Genomic DNA, 6,368 nt, shown 5'->3' on the forward strand with positions numbered 1-6,368 from the left:
GACAGTCATTTTAAGTAACATCCTGACCTCAGAATCAGCCCTTAAGTCTTCCTGGCTGAATAGCCTGTGAGAGCATTGCAGGCATGGAAAGCCAAGACACTGGAAAAAAAATGTTCTACATGAAGGACCTCTATGAGAGAGACTCCAGTGGAAAGAAGTGGCCATCAAAGAAGGATGTACTTTTCTCTAAAGGGAGGAGAGAACTTCCACATTGTTTATGGCCTTGTCCAAATACTTACAGAGTTTGTGGCCTCAAAAGGCTTCCATATCTTTGGTAGCTCATGGCAAGAGCCTCAGGTGGTCACTGACATCATACATGAGAGTGTGAATTCTTAAATTAACAACAGGAGTCACTGTGCACTAACTCCTCATGCACCTCTGTCCTCAATGAGTTGTACTGAGAATTAACTGTAAAACTAGTTCTCAGGGTTTTTTTTTTTGTGTGTGTGTGTGCATGTTGAAATCTGTGTGCAAATTGTTTAAATCTTTACTTCATATAGAGTTGGTCTTCTGTGTACAAAGTTAATTGAAAATGAATCTTAATGGAGAATGGGACTTGTGAGGGGAGAAGGAGGAGGAGGAAGGGTGGAAGTGTAGGTGGGAGGGCTGGTATGGTGGGAAAAATAACTATATTCCTAAAGTTGTACTTATAAAATTTATATTCCTTAAAAAATAAATAAAAAATAAATTAAAAAAATCAAAATGAAAGGTTTGTGTTCAAAGGCACCATAAACAAGTGATAGAGGGGAAATCAATATCTAAAATTGACTTGGGATTCATAACTCATATTATATATATACACACACACACACACACACAAACACACACACACATTCTGCAAACCAATAATAAAAATACAGGAAAAACAATAGAAAAGTGGGTCAAGGGTATGAACAGGCAGTTCCCAAAAGGGGAACTCCATTTGGACAATAAGAATGGGATGCTGGCATCTGGGTTGCAAGTGTCAGCTTAACTCACCACGCAGGAGCAAAGGCTCCTACTATCTTCATTTCATAGCTGAGGAACCTGGGACACACAGAGTTTTAGTGCAATGTTATGTAATAAATGGTAAATACACTTTATACTCATGATATTGGTGAAGATTAGACAATTGGTCAATGTCAAACATTGGTGTGTAAGTAGTGCAGTCTTTCTGGTACCCTGTAGCTTTAAATACCAAGGGTTTATGAGACACACTGTATTGGTTCAAAATTACCTTGGTTGTAAACCGTGGATTTACTATTTTCTATGTAATTGTGGGTAAGTAACATAATCTCACTGCATATCAGTTTTCTCATCAGAAAAATGGAGATAAAATAATATGGATTCAGGGCCTGGGAAAGCAGTAGATAGCCTAAGTGCTTGGGCCCCTGCACCCACGTGGGAGACCCGGAGGAAGCTCCTGGCTCCTGACTTCAGATTGGCACAGCTGTAGCCATTGCAGCCATTTGGGGATGAACCAGCGGATGGAAGACCTCTCTCTCTGGCTCTATCTCTATCTGTAACTCTATCTTTCAAATAAATAAAATAAATCTTTAAATAATAATAATATGGATTCTGTAGGGTTATTGTATAGATTAAATGTATCAATATGTGAAGTACTTAGAATAATACTTGGTACATCGAAAGCATATAATTAATTTCACTACTATGGAAATAAATCAACAAAGGGATCTTGCAGGTACCTATGCTACAGAGTATGATTAACCCTACAATAAACAAAACAAATAGAAGTAACAACAAAACAAACTGCAAGAAGGAGTTGGCAGCTACATCAATAGGAGAGTTTTTGGTTGTAGAAGACAAGCCAACTTAGATAAATGGCTATGGAATTTACTGGCCCATATAGCTGAGACATTAGAGAAAAGACTGAACTTAGATAAACCTTCAACAGGGAGCTCAAGTTAAAGTCTCCAAGGATGAAATTTCTTACCATCTCTTCTTGTAGGTTCAGCCATCTCATTTCATACCTGGTCCAGAGTGTGAAACCTGGGAACTCGGGTCTGTGTTCTTAAGGTGATAAATTGACCGCAGGGCTGGCCTCAGCACACCAACTGGGTGAGGGAGATAACATCTTTCTGGAGCTGCTATAGAGTCTAGGATATCTTTTTTAAAAGCCCAAATTGAGTTTCTTGACATCACCAAACTGATTACTATGAATGGGGGGCTGGGTTGGGCTGACTGCCTTAAGTCAAGAGGACCCACTCTTGGGAACATCTAGTAGAAAAGCAGGCTAATGGAGAAACAGGGACTGGACACTGGGAGTAGCTAGATGGTGTCTAGTTAGCAATGAATCAGCAACTTGCACAGTGCAGTCAGTGCTCTGCCAAGAGGGGTACAGCTCCCCAGAAGGCACAGTGAAAGGATTTGAGAATTTCTATTTTTACTTATGTTCTATCTGGAAGTAGAAATCAACTTTGCAAACATATACATTGACTTTGCACCCATATTTGGTCGGTATGTGCGACAGTCATGATGAGTTAAACTCCGTTTGCCAAATACCATGAAGAGAGAGTGGGCGTTCTTCCATTCAAAGGAACTGACAGCAGTGAGTTTCCTGAACAAACTGTTGATGTTCTGCAGTGTGATCATTTGGATGCATTTATAGATTATACTATCTAGGTTTTTTTAAAAAAGGATTTATTCATTTGAAAGGCAGAGTGACAGAGAGGGAGGGAGGGAGGGAGAGAGAGAGAGAGAGATCTTCCATCTGCTGGTTTACTGTCCAAATGGTCCCAATAGCCAGGTCTGGGCCAAGCCAAAGGCAGGAGTTAGGAACTCCATCCAGGTCTTCCACATGGGAGGCCGGGGCTCAAGCACTGGAACCATCTCTCACTGATTTCTCAGGTGCATTAGTGGGGAGCTACACTGGAAGTGGAGTGACTAGAGCGCCAACTGCACTTTGATATGGGATTCTGGAATCACAAGAGGTAGCTTAACCTGCTCTGCCACAACATTGGCCCCCACTCAATGTTTAAAGACTTCCTTTCAGATCCCTCACTCATTCAGAGAAGACATAACTCTGGGAGAAATCATCGTCTTCCTATTTTAGTCAGAAATAGTAGAAATAGCTCATGGAAAACTACGCAGCAACATCTTGCCACGCGGGTATCACAGCTGTGGGCGTGGCAGAAAACAATATGATGACAACCTAAAACCAACTCTGGTCAATACATGCCATTGGGATTGACCAAAATGCGAGGGTATTTCAAAAAGTTCATGGAAAATGGAATTAAAAGATGGGTTTATTTTGGTGCAAAATTTTTTGAAGTCCATGCATTTTTTTTATCACACATGTTTTCCATGAGAAGATCTCCAGTATACACAGTCAGCCTTCTGTGTTCATAGGGTTTTTTTATTTTTTAAAGATTGATTTATTTATTTGAAAGTCAAAGTTACAGAGAAGGAAAGGCAGAGAGAGAGAGAGAGAGAGAGAGAGAGAGAGGAGAGAGAGATCTTCCATCTGCTGGGTCACTTCCCAAATGGCTGCAACAGCTGGGGCTGGGCCAGGCCAAAGCCAGGAGCCAGGAGCTTCAACTGGGCCTCCGTGGGGGTGCAGAGGCCCAAACACTTGGGCCACCTTCTGCTGCTTTCTCAGGCATATTAGAAGGGAGGTGAATTGGAAGCAGAGCAGCCAGGACTCAAATTAGCCCCCATATAGGATGCCAGGGCTGTAGGCAAGGGGTTTTACCTGCTATGCCACAGTGCTAGCCCCAGTTCATAAGTTTCTCATTTGTAGATTTAAGCATCCTTAAGTGGGAAATATTCAGGAAAAGAATTTGCTTCTGCAATGAATAGATACCAACTTTTTTCCTTGTCACTCTTTCCTAAATAATACATAGCATTTACCTTGTATTAGGTATTAAAAGTAATCTAGAGAGGATTTAATTGTTTTTAAAGATTTATTTATTTACTTATTTGAAAGCAGGATGAGAGAGAGAGAGAGAGAGAGAGAGAGAGAGAGAGAGAGAGAAACATCTTCCATCTGCTGGGTCACTTCCCAAATGGCCACAACAGCCAGGGATGGGCCAGGCTGAAGCCAGGAACCTGAAACTCCATCTGCATCTCCCATGCGGATAGCAGGGGTCCAAGCATTTGGACCATGTTCTGTTGTTTTCCTAGGTGCATTAGCAGGGAGCTAGATCAGAAATGCAACAGCCAGGACTCAAACTGGAGCTCATATGGGATGCTGGAGTCACAGGTGGCAGCTTAACCCACTGCGCCATAACATCAGCCCCTAGAGATGATTTAAAGTATATAGAGGGATGTGCGTATGCTGTATGCAAGTATTACACCATTTTATATGAGAGATCTGAGCACCCACGGAGTTGGAATATCCTCAGGAAGCCCTGGAAGCAATCTCCCAGGATACCAAGGGATGATCACCTGTGCATATATATTGCTGAAGATTAGCAGGAAATATATTATACCATGTGGGAGACTTGTTATATAGTGATTGGGAGGCTTGTTATATAGTGATTGTAAATGTATTGTCTCAAATGTTTCTTGGGTGCTGGCGCTGTGGCGTAGCGGGTAAAGCTGCCACCTGCAGTGCTGACATCCCAAATGGGCACTGGTTCGAGTCCTAGCTGCTCCTCTTCTGACCCAGCTCTCTGCTATGGCCTGGGAAAGCAGTGGAAGATGGCCCAAGTCTTTGAGTCCCTGCACCTATGTGGGAGACCTGGAATAAACTCCTGGCTCCTGGCTTCGGATTGGTGCAGCTCTGGCCATTGCGGCCATCTGGGGAGTGAATCAACAGATGGAAGGTCTCTCTCACTCTCCCTCTCTCTCTCTCTCTCTCTGCCTCAGCCTCTCTGTAACTCAGCCTTTCAAATAAATAAATAAATAAATCTTTTAAAAAAATGTTTCTTGGATTCTTATATTGGCTGAATTTTGTTTCAATAATGAAATACACAAATAAATTTTTTTTTTCAGGCTCCATCCACTTTATTTTTATCCTGTAAAAACCTATGTTGTGGCCACAGCTGGAGCCTGGGTCCTCTTCACGGACACCCTGGTTTGAGTCTTCACGAGATGGTCCATGAACTCCTACTAGGGAGATTTGGTAAACACGGTCTCTTTCCAGAGGTCGGGGGTCAGGTAGCTGTAGGTCTTGGAGATGGCATCGAAGGTGGCCTTGGAGAAGTTGCCGAGGGTGGCAGTGCAGCCCCGGGCTGAGGTGTAGCAGTCGTCAATGCCAGCCATCAGCAGCTTCTTGGGGACAGGGGCAGAGACAATCCTGGTGCCCCTGGGAGCAGGAATGAGGCGCACCAGCACAGAGCCACAGCGGCTGGTCACCTTGCACAGCACGGTATGGGGCTTGCCGATCTTGTTCCCCCAGTAGCCTCTCTGCACGGGTATGATGGACAGCTTGGCCAGGATGATGGCCCCTCGGATGGCGGTGGCCACCTCCTTGGGGAACTTCACGCCCAGGCCGATGTGGCCGTTGTAGTCCCCGAAGGCAACAAATGCCTTGAACCTGGTCCACCGGCCGGCCCGCGTCGGCTTCTGCACCGGCATGATCTTCAGCACCTCGTCCTTGAGGGCCGTGCCCAGGAAGAAGTCGATGATCTCGGACTCCCTGATGGGGCAAGGAGAACAGGTAGATCTCCTCCAGGGACTTGATCTTCATGTCCTTAACCAGGTGGCCCAGCTTGGTGACCCGCAGCCACTCCCTGTCCTCGCCTTGCCTACGTGGGCGCCACGGCCTCAGCCCTGGCCCCGGCCCCGGCCCTGGCCACACCCGAGACCTCCCATTCCAGGGCCCTGGGGCCTCCGGGCCCTCCTGCTGCACCGGCGTCATGCATCATTTGGTGTTCTCTCTCTCGAAGAAGCAAGTTTTTTGTTTTGTTCTGCAATGTGCATGTGCATGTGTGTAACTAAAAGCTATATTGGAAAAAACATTCTCTTTTAAAAATGTTTTGTCTATTTGAAAGGCAGTCACACACACACATACATACAAAGAGAGAGAGAGGAAGAGAGATCCACTGGTTCATTCTGCAAATGCCCACAAAAAGATTTAATTATATCCTTATCTGAGAAGCAGAGACAGACATCTTCCATCGCTGGTTCACTCTCCAATCGGCCCCAATAACCAGGGCTGGGACAGGCTGAAGTCAGGAGCCAGAAATTCCATTCGGGTTTCACCTGTGGGAGGCAGGGGCCCTAGCAGTTGAGCCATCATCTACTGTCTTCCCAGACTCATTAGCAGGGACTTGGATCAGAAGCAGAGCAGCCAGGACTGGAAGCAGAACTTTGGTATGGGATGTTGGTCTCACCAATAGTGGCTGTAACCCACTGCACCCTAGCTTCTGTACTCCTGTGTTTATTCACAATAGCCAAGGAATGGAGAACAGAAGCAGTATAAG

At 44.9% G+C, this 6,368-nt stretch overlaps 1 pseudogene; it reads right to left on the reverse strand.

The window, feature by feature from the left end:
* Positions 1–4,968: 4,968 nt before the first annotated feature.
* Positions 4,969–5,810, reverse strand: LOC133748261 (small ribosomal subunit protein uS5-like; annotated as a pseudogene).
* Between the last annotated feature and the right edge of the window lie 558 nt (positions 5,811–6,368).

This window comes from Lepus europaeus, chromosome 2 (genome assembly GCF_033115175.1).
Source record: "Lepus europaeus isolate LE1 chromosome 2, mLepTim1.pri, whole genome shotgun sequence".
In the NCBI taxonomy this organism is placed as follows: Eukaryota; Metazoa; Chordata; class Mammalia; order Lagomorpha; family Leporidae; genus Lepus; species Lepus europaeus.